The sequence below is a fragment of the Equus caballus genome, chromosome 28, assembly GCF_041296265.1.
Source record: "Equus caballus isolate H_3958 breed thoroughbred chromosome 28, TB-T2T, whole genome shotgun sequence".
In the NCBI taxonomy this organism is placed as follows: Eukaryota; Metazoa; Chordata; class Mammalia; order Perissodactyla; family Equidae; genus Equus; species Equus caballus.
The window spans coordinates 25,302,297-25,317,505 of NC_091711.1; the positions used below are offsets into that span (position 1 = coordinate 25,302,297).

Consider the following 15,209-nt stretch of genomic DNA (forward strand, 5'->3'; position numbering starts at 1 on the left):
CTTCCATGTAAAATCCTTTTTGGATGGTTCTAGGATGTATTTTTAAATGAAGCAATGCTGAAATCAGATTACAAGATATATTTGAAATGTTTACCTTTAATGAATTCTTAAAATACTAAAAATTGTTTGGTATTGAACACGCACATGCCCTGAAGACCCAGAAATTCCATTCCTAGGAACAATGCCCATGTTAGGAGAGGGCATTAAAAATATTCATAGCAGCAAACTTCACAACAGAAAACAAAACCCACCACCACCAGTACCCAGAAATAACCCAATGGTGGGCAGACAATAGAATGGATTTACATACATGGTGTGCATTTATACGGTGGAATGAAATCAATCATAGCTACACAAATTAAAATAGATAAATCTTAAAAGAAGCAAGTCAAGGGGCCAGCCCGGCGGCATAGTGGTTAAGTTTGCATGCTCTGCTTCAGTGGCCTGGAGTTCACAACCCGGGTGCAGACCTATACATTGCTTATCAAGCCATGCTGTGGTGGCGTTCCACATACAAAATAGAGGAAGACGGGCATGGTGTTAGCTCAGGGACAATATTCCTCAAGCAAAAAGAGGAAGATTGGCAACACATGTTTGCTCAGGGCCAATCTTCCTCATCAAAAAAAAAAAAAAAAAAAAACCAGAAAAAGCAGTGAGTCAAAGAAGAACACAGGCAGTATGAATTCTACTTTATAAAGATCAAATGCAGGCAAACTCTTGTTTAGGTATAAACACATAGGTGGTAAAATGACAGAAAAAGCAAGGGAATAGGGTCAAGAAAAGGTCACCGGGTCAAGTTCGATTTCTTACCCTGGGTTGCAGGTATTTTTATAATTTTTAAATGTAATATCTTCTATGCATAATATTCTACAATTTACAAACATTTAAAAATAAAAACTATGGAATAAATTACACGGTAAAATAAATGCGCGTGTGTGTCTAAGTAATATGATAAATAACATCTTTTAATCTTATCGCTCTATCTCTGGCTCTATACCTAACTTGTTGGTTAAGTAAAGTTTAGTTAAAACCTAAATTTGAGGCCCTACTTAAATCGTGACCTGGACTCAAAGACCCTCAGGCCAGCCCCTGCAATAGGTCCTAACTTAGCCTTCCTGGGTCATTACCCTCACTGGTTCACACCCAGGAATGTGAAAGTCAGCAGAGAGCTCCCAAATTTCCCCCAGGCTACAGATTAACCCCCAAGCAGCCTGCAAACCACCCATGTTTGTAGCCGGTAAACTTAGAGGAACCAGGAGGAGGAAGAGCCGGGAGGGGCCGGCCAGCACTGAGAGGGCTTCTCCAGAAGAGCCTGCCAACCAGTGGCTGGCAAGAAGCGACCCCTTGCTCCATCCTTCGGAACAGCTTCGCACAGAAGGCGGCCATGGCTATTTCACAAGCAGTGCTCTAGCAGTTTCAGTGGCAATTTTCCCCTTTCATTCCAACTGAAACCACGCACATCAAACTGTCAATCTCTATCAACGGGTGTGCTCACAAGGCTAGGAGGCTATTAAGATAAGATGTTCTGCTGTTAGAACAACCGGCCCATCCAATTTTTTTTTTTTTAATAGCAGAAACTTAATCTCCAAGATGCGAAGGATCAAAAGTTAAGCAGTTAACCCTTCCAACGTCCCATACCCCTCTCCTACCCCCAACTGTTTTAGTTTCTCAAGGCTGAGTGGGGATCATTATAAACAGTAAGCCCACCTTCATGACATTCCAGACAAACTTTTGATACAGAACTAATTGACAAAAAAATCACGTGAATTAATGTGTTCAAATATTTTATACGTCCAGGAAATGAAAGAAAGATTTTGCTTATTTGGTAGCAATATACAGAAGTCTTTCCATGACACAGACATACAAAGCCAGAAATTGAAGATGGATTTCCCATGGGTTCAAGCAGCTCACAGGGCAGAATTCAGGTGAAATAGAACCTTCGCCACCCAACAGGGAGCCATGCGTCTGTCACCACGGGGTGGCCGAGGACGGCCAGAGGGGCCGGATTCTTTAGATGCACACGACGCTTCCCCACCGCTGCTGCCTCTCCCTCCTTCCAACCCACTTTTCTCTCTCACGCGGGACTGACAGCGGCTGACACTGTCACACAGAGTCAGAGTCTGGAGTTTCCAGGGAGGGAAGGACTCTGTGATATCCACTTGTCGGAAGACCGGATACTAAAGTACAAAGTCAGATTCCAACTCAGTCTGGCGAGACCCAGGATTACTTTCGAGCTGACGGGGAAGCGGGAGGAGAGCTGGCTCTTCTCCAGCCAGCAGCCGGCTCACTCACACCCAGACATTTGTTCCTCTCTTAAACCACACATGTTGGATTTACATTTTTAAAGGACCAAACAACAAGGAGTTTGGTGGCTCATTGGGAGTTTAGGGAATTTAAATATCTAGAAACCTGCTGAGAAATTACAGAGCGATTTGGGCAAGCACAAAGACAACTATTAAGAGCACAAAAATAATCTGCGTTTCTTCCAAGCATCTCATAGAATATTACTGACCACAAAGCTCTACAATACACATTCACACGGTCTGGCTGAAATGAGAGAGCGGGGAAGGGACTTACCACACGCCACAGAACAAATTAGGGAGCAGACCAGGATCAGCAGCCAGCTCACGCTCCTGCCTGAGAGGCATCTGAGTCTGCAAGGCAGGCAGGCCGGCTACGCCGACAGCACCTAACTGGATGACTCACCCCGGACTTTGGAGAGACTGCTCACATATCTCTGGGCATTCCTGTGTTTGTCTCAGAGAAACTCCACGCCCTGCACTGGAACCAAGACAACTGCCAGCAATAATGCACTGCATTCAACCCATTGCTGGACAAACGGGCTCTTTGTGCTGCCAGAAAAAGAGATGCACGTTCTGATCTTTGCCAGGAGGCAGACTAGAACGGAGTCCTGTTAGCACACAACTCAAGAGAACCTTGGAGGACACTCGAGCCAGCATGCCCGGTTAACCCGACGAGGAAATGGGTTCGATTCGACAAACTGTGGTTGGGCAGAGTCAATGTAAAGCAGTGAACTGAGCCCAGGAGGCCCCAACGTGAAGGAAGGCAACGTGAAGGCAGAGCAAGCAGTAAGCGGTCCTGGCACTTAGGGAAGGGCAGTGGCTCCAAGGCGGTGAGTGGAGTCAGGGGACTCTCCTCTGTTGCTCCATTCATGAGACAGATGCTCACTGGTGCCCTTGCGTGTCAGGCGCAGCGAGACATGCTGGAGCTGCAAAGGGCACACCCACCCGGTCTAGTGGCGAGGGAAACAATGGCAGCCACTCATGAGCCCCAGGAGAGGCCTAAGTGGTACCATAAGGGCGGCACTTGGGAGGGGCAGCCAAGGGGGAGGGGAGAGGGAAGAAAGACTTGTCAGTCAGAAGGTGCTTCAGGAAAGTGAATTCTGAACCAGGTAGCCAGATAGCAGGTAAGGATTTAGAGGATACTGTCAAGACAGAAGAACTGGGTCGGCAGACAGAGATCAGACTGCGAGGGTTCCAGTGAAATCGTGCTGAGGTGTTTGGATTTCACCCAACAGGCCGTGTGGCGGCCGCTAAACCGGATTAGGATGATCAGATCCCTGTTTCAGACAAGTCCCTCCGAGACAGCAGGAGAGAAAATGCATTTCCGGTGGAGCCAACTGGAGCTGGCTGCCATGATCCAGGGCAGGAGGTGCTGAGAGCTGGCGGCAGGGTGGCGGGAAGGAGGGCATGGCATTTGAGGCAAACGAAGGAGGCAGCGGCAAAAGGACAGGACACCACTTGCATGTGGGGCTAAGCGGGGGAGTCAAGGGAAACCCCACTTCTGTCTCATTCCGTCTGGTGGCCAATAAGATCATTCACAAGATGGGCAACTGAAGAGAGGCAGGAGGAGCAGGAGAGTCGGAATGGAGAGGACCCAGCCTCAGGCGCGATGAATCTGAGGTTCCCATGGGAATCTGAAGCACAGCTGTCCAGACAAATGCTGACAGAGACGGGGCTGAGGAAACAGAATTGGAGCCCATCTGCGACAGTGCTTTCGGGCAACTTACTGAGGGGACGTGCGGGGCCTCTATGGTCAGGCAGACAGGATCGAACCCCAGCTCTGCCATTTAGCAGCTGCATGACCTTGGGCAAGTAAATTAATCTTTTTGAGACGCTTGTCTCATCTGAGGAAATTCCTCCTAGAAATTAATGAGATCAGAAAAGGTCCTGATGTCATGCCAGACCCAGAAGACATTTAATATTTTTCTCTTGCCCTTTCGTGATCATATACTGCTTTGCACTATAATAATTTGAGCACTAATCCCTGCAACAGATTACAAGCTTCCTTCCTGTCAGTCACTGGTCTTTAAATCCCTTTTGACCTTCCTTGTAAGAACAGATTCTCAAATATTTGAACTGCTGTAAATCACAGGAAAAACTCAGGCCAGAATGGTCCAGAGACCAGGGGTTTCCTGCCCTTGACATTAAATAACTAATGCAAAGACCTCAAAATTGTTATGTGGTTTAAGTGGTATTGATTTAATTTTGTGTTGGGCAGTGTGATGGGGGAGAAAAGAGCAATGGGGTTTGGAAAAGAGAGAGAATTTTGTCAGTCTAATAAAACCTAGACAAAGTAACAAAACTTTACTTCTGCGTAAAGCTATACCGTAATATTTAAGAGGAAGAATGTCTACCAAAGTTATATTGCATGGCCTCTGTCCTCTGGCTCAGTTCAAGTAAAGGCCTTAAATGTTAAATAATAAATTCTAGCAAATGGATCTTGCCTCCAACCAAATGTTAAATCAATAGCATACTTTTTATATAAGAAATATATACTTTCTTTGCTAGGCTCATTTTGCTTGTTCTATTTATAACTCTTAAAATGAATATTTTCAAACTACAATAAGATTTAAAAATCAGACTGACCACGAAGGCACACAGAATTCAATTCCACAGAGCCAAGCTTGTTCATTTTTCTTCCGGTTTTGCCTTCAACTTTGAGCTCCAATTTGTCTTGCCTATTTTTATGGCTGCCTTCCTAGTCTGAAAATATCCTGGTCACTGGGTATTTTATTTCCTCTCCAACTTAGTTGCTAAAACACATTCACGATCACCTCTTTCTTCCTTCCTGATCCTTTCCTGGGAGCTTCATCTTTCCCATTCTTTCATCACCAGCCTAGATACCTACCCTCATGTTCTGTGTCTCAGTCATAAATATCCCCCCAAAAAATCCACTCAAGTTTCTAATATAAAATTATTTGACAATTGCCTCAAAGCTCTCTAGTCATTTGGCTTATTTAATAATTTTGACAAGGTAGAGAATGATTCAATTCAGAACTGTAGTCTTAGGGGCCTGTTTTACTCCTGGCTGTCTCCAACTTGGCCACATGTGGTATGGCTCAAGGATGGCAAGATCAAGGGGCACTCTGGCCTCTAAGTGCTAAGGAAGACGTACCTTCTCCCCAACATGCCTAGTTCTAACTTGAGGTTCTTGCTGCTCCCAGATTGTCTGGACTCTGGATGGCTCCCTTTAAACTCACAATACACCTGGCCATCCCTTTTAGCCAACCTCTAAGATTTTGACTCTCACTGACATATAGACCCAAGATACCTCCCAATTCATCTCTGCCGTGAATAGACGTGAACCTCCCAGACAGGAATAGACTCACCTAGTTTTCTGTGTGTCTGTAAGATCCTTTCCTATCTTGCTGCCAGTAGGTGGCAAAAAGAAGGAAGAGAGACAGCCAGATTAGATGGCACCTGCCACTAAACCAACAACATCCCCATGCCACCTGGCTCCTGATCTGCATTAGTTATCCCTCAGACACTAAGGAGACGTACACAGTCTGAGTGAAAGACCACTGAGACATAATTCTTTCAACTTAAACATTACTTTGAAATACACACACACACACGTCTAACTATACCACGACTCACATTGTGTAAAATGAAGAGCATCTTATCACCATAATGCTCCACCCAAAACTGCCCAAAGGAGCAGATGGCATCCAGGAACCCATTTACCGTAATCTAGAGGATGGTTTTCTCACTATCACACTATGCTCCAGGGTTGTCTTACTTTCCTCAGAACCGAGTTCAGGTTCCGTGACCTCGTGTGACCCAAAGCACTCTCCTTGCAGGTTCAGGGTCGGCTACCTGCTTGACTAAGCCATCCCCTATTCTCTTCTCCCTCTGAACCTGAGATACCTTTTGAATTCTCCTCTTTCTTACGCAATACCCCATTTAATTCCTTCTCTCGGAGGCCGTGGCGTGAGTCTCAGGCTTCAAGCAGACAAGGATGACCAACTGCCTACCTGCTGCGTCAGAAGCAACTGGGCAGGAAAGTCTTCTGAAGATAAAAAATTTCCCCAGTAAATTGGTACAACCCTTTGGAAGGACACTTTGTCCTCATCTATCCTTATTAAAAGACACATATCCCTTGGCTCAACAATTTTGCTTTTAGAAACTTATCCATATATGGTTACAGAAAAAAGATGTACAAAAATATTCCTCACGGTATTACAAAGCAAAACAAACATGGGGGAAAAAAACCACGCTACAAGGAACTTAAACTGTACATCAATAGGAAATGAGTAAATAAACAATGGACATATATGTTTTGTGCAGAAAACATTTCTGTAAAGATACATGAGGAACATAACAGCGCTTATCTCTGAGGATAACAAGTTGGAGAGAGAAACTTGACTCTGTCCGCGCCCTTTAGTACTATGGAATTTTTTTTCCTATGAACTTGATCTACTAATCTCTTCATTTAACAACGTTAATCTTTGTTAAACAGAAAACAGAACAAAAAAGGCAACAATAGAAATTCTACAGGGCATTACACATTAAAATGTGTTTGATCCAGCACTTAATCATTTCATCATTAAACTTGTTGTCTTGGTCTCAGAGCATCAGTTTTTTTCTCTAAGGCACCTGCTGTATGTGTTACAGACTCTTCTTATAAATCTAAGTGGCTCAATTTAACCAACTCCTTGTGCCGAACGTGTGTGTTTCAATTTAAAGTTAGTTTTACTCTGGAAACTGGGGTGAGATTAGGAGGAGAGGTGAGAAGCCCACAACCTGTCAAAACCTTAAAAAGAAAAAAAAAAAAGAAGAAACACAAAATGCTTCAAGTTAAAAAAAAAAAAAAAAAAAGACTAATGCCCAGGCCCTGTATAGGACTTACTGAATCTTTAGGTCTTGGAGTCCCAAATCTCTGTATTTTTTAACAAGCTCCCCAGGTAATTCCTATGTTGCTGGTACGCCTAGCAAACACTGTTGAACCCAAAGGAAACAACACAGCATAGAGGAGAAAATTCTACAAACAAAGGTGTTCACAACTGCACAACTTGAAGATTTTAAAACAAATACTTTCTAAAACACTGAATGGAGTTGCGGCCGGCACTGGGTATGAGCAGAGCCCTCCAGGCACTCGGTCAGGGGCAATATACACAAGAGCCATCTTTGGGGCTGGAAGAGGGTTCGAATAGTGTACACCAGTGTTTCTCGAACTGTGGCTGCAATCACCTGACTCCCGGATCCTGCCTAGACCAATGGTTCAGGGCCAGAACCTGGGGGGGGGTCTGCATTAGACAGCCTTTCTCCCTCCCACTCCCACACCATTCCTATGCCCACATAAGGTTTGATAACTACTGAGCCAGTCTGGTATTTCCTGAACATGTGATCACCTGAGGCCCCTGCCTCTCAGCCCCACTCAAGACCTAGCAAATCAGAATCTCCAATAGAGGTTCTGCGTGTTAACCCAGCGTATTCTTACAAACAGGGAGGTTTGGGAAACACCAATTCAGGCCAAACTCCTCATTTTAAGATAAGGAAACCAAGGACCAAGAAATTAACTAATTTTCCCAAGAACTTTGGAGCTCATTAATGATAGCTGGGACACCCGAAACCTGGTGAGGTAATTCCTTCCTCTTGCACCAATGCTACTTATGATTATGTTTATCATGAGTATCTGTGAAGTTTCTGATTCACCATGATGAGGTCATAAGTAAGTGACTAATGAAGTCTGGACCCAGAGGGCATGTCAGAAAGTGCCCCTGGTTTAAAAGGGTAACTGGCACCTTGGAGTTCTTTCACTTTCCATATCAGGATGTGGAGAAATGTACCACAGAACACCTGAGAGAAAAGGAAATACAGCCCCACACATTTATAACCAGGTGAGGATGATTCAAAGTCCTCAGCTCTCACTATTGCTTGGTCAGATGTTAGAACCTTTAGCAAGAGAACCCTAATAATCACACACTTTCGGTGAGAGCATCAGCCCGCGCCTTGCTGTTAGGAGAGTGAAGAGGACAGCTCCTACAGCGATTCCACAACCTGGCCCTGGAGTCAGGATCTCTAAAGGCATCCACGAGAAACATGGATGGGAAACGAAACCCCCAGAATGGAAAGCACACAGCAAGCTTTAATACGAGGAGAGTTCACTCGAGTTATAATTGCCTCTAATTGGCCCTCCCACACGGTCTCACAATTTACAGCTCTAATCAGTTCCACAAAGGACGTGCTGAATTTCTTTTCTACCTTTGAATTCAGAATCATCTCCGGTTAGGTTCTTACCGTTACTGTTTCGGTATCTTTTTTTTTTTAATAGACCGAGATATAAAAAAGGATGAATGAATGAATAAAAGCGAAGATGCAGACAGGTCTTTTGGAAATAGGTGCTGATCCCTATGACCTAATGATAACCCAGTGGGATTCAAATTTGTCATGGAGACTGATGCCAACTCAGGAAACCTTTTCATTCCAGGGCACACGGTCCAAAAAACACATTCATCTGGTCAGACATTTTCCATACTCTGATTTTTATCTTTCCTGGCATGCTCAACTCTCCTCTAATAAAGTCACAACCCTTTGTTGCCATGGAACCCAGTCAGACATGGAGCCTGTTACTATGACTTCCCTGTAGGTCTAAAAAAAGACCTAGTGACCAAAAGAACAGCCCTTTCTTAAAAAAAATAATTTCTAAGGAAAAGAGGCTCCAAACAGGACCCAACCCTTTTATATCCATTGAAGTTTAAGCTTTCCTGCAGGCTAACTTGAATTCCTGAGCCAAAGCTAGTGAATATTTTCTAAAAATTTTTCAGCTGGGACATTCCAAAGATGATGATGTTGTAAATAAGTACCTGGCAGAGGGTAAAAATGTTCTAAGGATTTCTTCCCTTTTTTCCCTTCTAGGCAGGCTTCCTGAAATTTGAGGAGCTGTTTAGCAAACATGTGTCAATCAGCAGCTACCAAATTGCAATATCCATTTCCACCAACACTTAATTTTTGCCAAGAGCTCATTATTTCTCTGTTAAGAAAAGCTAAACAGGACAATTGACCCTGTGTTCTGTCGTATCTGGTGCTGGACTAAATCTGGAGAGAAATATATCTGAGACGAGTAAGAGGGCTACTTAAAGAAAGAGAATTAACATTTGTTGCGTGCCTACCATGAGCCGGGCACTTTACGTCATCTAGAGAACACGGCAAGAGAGGCATTTCCATCTCTGTTTTGCAGATAAGGGACAAATGCTCAGACAGCTTAAGTAGCTTGCCCAAGCTGCCACACTAGGATGGTGTCTGGCTCCCAAAGCCAGAGCTATTCATTCATTCAAGCAACATTTATTTCTGGCCTCACAGGTGCTGTGCATTTTGTTAGGCTTCTTGTTCTTTACCATAGAACGTGCAGCCTGTAAAGCTTGTCTGTAAAGACAGCATGGAGTCTATCTTTACCGGTACAAGGGGCCAGTTCGGGCTGTATCCACTTATAACTACCGCATCTGCACAGCAGCGGTTGTCCCTTGAGAGAATCATGAGTAGATGCTCTGGTCACTTGCCTAAGATGACATGAGGCCAGACACCTACCACATCCCTCGAAAGGCTGGCTGCTGACAAGCCTTCCAACCCTGGATGCTCTAGTCGGGAGGGCCATGGAGCTCGAGGTGCCTGTTCTCATGTGATTTCAGCAACAGAGTAAAAGTCAAGCCATGCAAACTCACAAAAATTATTCCATCCAACTCTGGTTTCGGATAACCAGCTTCAAGAAATGTCTAGAAGGAATGTAGTAAAGCATGAAAGTTAATTTTGAAGTTATATTATTAATTATACCAGCCTTTCAGCTAAAGATATTTTACCTATTTCCTTGTATAATGAATACAACTACTTTCATTAAAAGAAATTTTTAAAACAAACATAAAACTACAATGAGAAACCACTTCATACCCACTAGGACGGCTATAATCAGAAGACAGATAATAACAAGTGCTGACAAGGATACAGAGAGAGCAGAACTCTCATAAACTGCTGGTGGGAGGGTAAACTGGTGTAGTTACTGTGGAAAACACTGGCCGTTCCTCAAAAGGTTCAACATAGAATTACCATATGACCCAATAATACTGCTCCTAGTATATACCCAAGAGAAATGAAAAGATATACCTACACAAAAACTTGTACACAAATATTCGTAGCAGCATTAATCATAACAGCCAAATGGCTGTTATGTCAATTTGGGAAACAACCCAAATGTCCATCAACTGATGAACAGATAAATTAAACGTGGTATATTCATACCATGGAATATTATTCTGCCATAAAAAGGAATGAAGTACTGATACATGCTACATGCTACAACATCGATGAACCTTAAAAACATTATGGTGATGGAAAAAAGCCAGACACAAAAGACCACATTATGTCTGATTCCATTTACAGAAAATGTCCAGAACAGGCAAATCCACAGAGACAGAAAGTCAATCAGTGGTTGCCTTGGCCTGGGGGTTTTGGGAGGGAGGAAATGGAGAGTGATTGCTAATGGGCACAGAGTTTCTTTTGGGGATGATGAAAATGTTCTAAAATTGATTGTGGTGTTGACTGCAGAACTGTGTGTATATACTAAATTCCATTAAATTGTAGACTTTAAATGGGTCAATTGTATGATATGTGAATTATATCTCAATAAAGCTATTTAAAAAGGAAAAGCCAACACAATCATGTTTTGGTTTTTGGTTGTCCTATTAAACAAAAAATAGCCCAAGTGGCAAGACTTTCTGACCGTGGACAAGTGACTTTGTCTCTGGGATCTTCATACCCTGTTAAGGACACAAGGCTCATGCCTGAACCAGATGCCCCCTTCTGGGCCCACTCGAGCACAGGAATCTGTGACTTTTTATCTGAGGGGAAAAACCACTTGGATGAAAATCTCTTGGGTAAAGTTCATACAGTAAGTCAGACCCCATCTGTCTCCCAGGCCAGGATCTATCCTACTCCAGCCAAGCCATTTCCAGTTTCCCTCACTGGGTTCTTCCCTTCACCCCAGCCTCGTGCCTCAACTGATCGCTGACACCTGCTACGTGCAAGGCTCAATGCCAGACTGTTCTCACTACTTCTAATTCTCCAGCCACAATCCACAGGGGAGAGAGTATCATTTTCACTCTACACGTGCAAAAAGATAATGCAAGGTGACCAGGGTCACCTAGTTGCAAAGTAGAGACAGGATTTGAACTCAGAACCAAAGTCTGAGCTGCTTCTCTTATTCCTACACCTGTGTTTTTCAAACTGAATCCAGACATATTCCTGCAGTTCTATGAGTTTGCTACAAATGCTGTTTATTTAGATGGCAGAGAAGATTAATCTAACTGCATTTGGAGGATGACAGAGACAACCATCTGTTAACTATTGTCCTAGGGTTTCAAGGCCTTTTGTACCTCTACTTGTGCTGGTGCCAGGTACTGGTACTTCTGTTGTTGTCACGTGTCGACAGGAAACACGCTTAAACATACGGACTGTGTAAGTTTCCCAGGGCTGCAGTAACAAAGTATCACAAACCGGGTGCCTTAAAACAACAGAAAGTTATTGTCTCAGTTCTGGAGGCCTGCAATCAAGGTGTCAGCAAGGCCATGCTCCACGCTATGCCATCTGCTAGCCTCTGGCAGCCTCAGGCAGTGGCCTGGGCATTCCCAGGGTTGTGGCTGCATCACTCCTCTCCACCCCCTTCACATCTTAGGTGTTCTCCCTGTGTCTTCCCGTTCTCTTTCCTCTGTGCACGGCAGTCTCCGAATTCCCCCCTTTTTTTTTTTTTTCTTTTAGACTTTATTTTTTCCTTTTTCTCCCCAAAGCCCCCCAGTACATAGTTGTATATTCTTCGTTGTGGGTCCTTCTAGTTGTGGTATGTGGGACGCTGCCTCAGCGTGGCTTGATGAGCTGTGCCATGTCCGCGCCCAGGATTCGAACCAACGAAACACTGGGCCGCCTGCAGCGGAGCGCGCGAACTTAACCACTCGACCACGGGGCCAGGCCCTCCAAATTCCCCCTTTTTAAGAGGACGCCAACCATACTGGAGTAGGGCCCACCCTAACGACCTCGTTTTAACTTGATTACCTCTGTAAACACCCTATTTCTAAGGAAGGTCATATTCTGAGGTGCTGGGGCTTAGGACTTTGTCAAGGAAAAACTCATTTCTGTGTCTCCTCTACTCTCACAATACTGTTACACTTCTGTCACCAAATGTGTGTGATGTGTTGGGGGGGGGGTCCCCACACCAAACAATTCTACACCACCAGTTGAGTGTCCTACAATTTAACTCAATTCTGACACTATCTACCTGGAGATAACATCAGATCCCACAGGTTGAGGGCTCGGTCCCCAAGACAGCCCCCACACACCTTAAGACACCAATTGCAAGTCCAGGCTGTCACTTCTGCTTCTGATCAACTGGCTACAGACTGGAGGTTCCCACAACCCCCCTCCTCCAGTTAATTAATTTCCTAGAGTGGCTCAGGAAAACAGTTACTAATTCAGATCACTGGGTTATTATAAAAGGATATTACTCAGAAACAGCCAGATGGAAGAGATGCACAGGGCAAGGGATGTGGGAAGGGGCTGGAGTTTGTACGTCCTCTCTGGGAGCCGCTATGCCCAAATTCCCACGTGTTCACCAACCTGGAAGCTCTCCAAACCCTGTCCTTTCTGGTTCTTATGGAGGTTTCATTACAAAGGCAGGACACATTAAATCACTGGCCACTGGTGATTAAATGAACCCGACTCCCCTTCTCCCCTCCCAGGAGGTGAGGGGTGGGCCTAAATCAATTCTCTAATCACAGGTGGTTCCCCTGGTGACCAGCCTCATCCTTAGGGGCTTTCCAAAAGTCACCGCATTAATACAGACTTAGGTGTGGTCAAAGGAGGATAGGAAAGGCTTACAGGAAAAACAAAAGATGCTCCTTTCTCTTTCATTCCTCTTATCACTTAGGAAATTCCAAGGGTTTTAGGAGCTTTGTGCCAGAAATAGGGATGAAGACCAAATATACATTTCTTATTATAAATTACAATATCACAGACGCCACCTAACTTTTGGAGGGCATACAATTCAGTCTATAACACTGACGTTAAATATAAATGATGCAGAGGGTCAGATGAAGGTCAATGGTCTCATGGTGACCGAAGGTGTCACACAGAATTTTTCTAACAGAAAAGTTATGCTAGGATCCAGCCTTTCCAGATCCCACAGTGGGGAACAGAAGCATTCCAAACTCAAGAACACTTGCGTTGTAGGAGTCCCTACCATAGTGACAGTGTGAAGAGCGTTAGATCATCCGTATATTAAGGCACTGTTAATTTAAATAATTACCTTTGTATTTTTCTGTCTTTATTTGCAAATTTTCGGAATAAAATATTGGGGCAAAACGTCCCCAGACAGTTGATGAAATCTGCTAACAAAATCTTTATTCTCAAATAACATCTAAGTAAAAACACCAATTACCATCTTCGAACAAACATTTTTCTACAAGCCAAAAGCAGGGAGAAGATAAATTTTAAAATATGGAAATAAGAGTACGTGTCTTCCCTAATTAGACTTATTTAAATAAAATATGTAGCCAAGGCCTTAACTAATCATTTGATGTCCTTAAACATTGAACTCTGAAAAGAAAAAGTCCTGCTGTCTGTTGGAATGTGTGAACTCAAATATTACACTAATATCTATGCATGAAATTCTTAATTCATTCTTTCTTTCCTTCCTTGCTTCCTCTCGTTTCTCTATCCATCCAAATATTTATTTTACATGACATGCCAAGCAGTGGAGATCCGATTCCCACCCACTCTCTGGTGGGGAGGGAAACAAGAGAACCACAAGTGACAAGAATACAAAGGCTCACAATGGACTTGGGCACAGCTTGGGTGGGGAAGCACCCAAGAGGGATCTGAGTTGAGAAAGAGTCGGGGGAAGACCCTTTTGGTACCTTGTCTTATGGAAGCCTTCCACATCCTCAGAAGGAAAGACTTATACTGTAGCTCAAACGGGTTCAGCAAAGTGCCTGAGTTCACACAGCTTGCAAGTGGCAGAACCAGGATTTAAAAACTAGACCCAGTGTCCCCAGAGCCCTGGCACTATGCTGCTTCTTCAAAGCTCTTAGCACACCAAAGGAGGGCTGAAAAATGGCCTGTATTTAGAAGATCACTTATCACCTCCACTGCTAGTGTAGGGGACTGGAATTGGCGACCCCAAAATGTGTCTCTTTGGCATGAGGATTATTTTGGGCTGGTTACTTTTAAAAACTGCAGACATGGGAGAAGCTCGGAGGAGTAGAATTTACCCTTTGTAAGATAAGGGAAATTTCCATCTGTAAAGGTGTCTCCCTCTCTGCACCAGGAAGAAGGGAGGATGACCTTATCTCTAGAAACTCTTACCAATGCGGAAGGCAAGGACTTAAATCTGCATATTAACCTTAGTCCTGTTTACTGTACTTGTCTGGTAATCTCCCATAAATGACCCCCCCACCCCCAACATCCTCCTTTGTCTTTAGCTGAAGATGGTATTTAAAACAAAAGCCTCCGCCATTTTGGTGAGTTGCTCAGTTTTCCTGGGTCTTGCCCATGTATACATGTTGTAAAGCTTTGTCTGATTTTCTCCTGTTAGTCTCATGCAAATTTAATTCATAGCCCAGTCAGAAGGATCCAGAGGATAGAGGACTTGTCTTCCTTCCCTACACTAGCACCCTGGTCCAAGCCACTCTTACCAGCCCCATAGGTCTCCCTGCACCAGCCCATGCCCACTTACAATCAATTTTTAATTCAGCAGATAAGGTGATCCCTGTAAAACATGTATTGGCCCATGAACTGGCCTCCCCACTACCCCTTGGACCTCATGTCCTATTACTCAACTCCTTGTTCACCTCACTCCATCCACAGGGCCTCTTTGATGGGCCTCACACAACAAGCACACTCCTGTCACAGGGAGTCTGTACTTGC

At 44.1% G+C, this 15,209-nt stretch overlaps 1 protein-coding gene across 8 annotated transcripts in view; it reads right to left on the bottom strand.

Moving 5' to 3' along the window:
• Positions 1–15,209, bottom strand: part of TMCC3 (transmembrane and coiled-coil domain family 3) — a 244,292-nt gene that overhangs the window by 35,009 nt on the left and 194,074 nt on the right. Inside the window, exon 1 of one of the 8 annotated variants that reach the window (XM_070254495.1) lies at positions 2,707–3,190. The exons of 6 other annotated variants lie outside the window; for them this stretch is intronic. The gene's annotated coding sequence lies outside the window, so the exon portion shown is untranslated. Of the gene's footprint in view, positions 1–2,577; positions 3,191–15,209 lie in introns of those variants that run through there. One more of the 8 variants, XM_005606512.4, reaches the window with a different exon arrangement.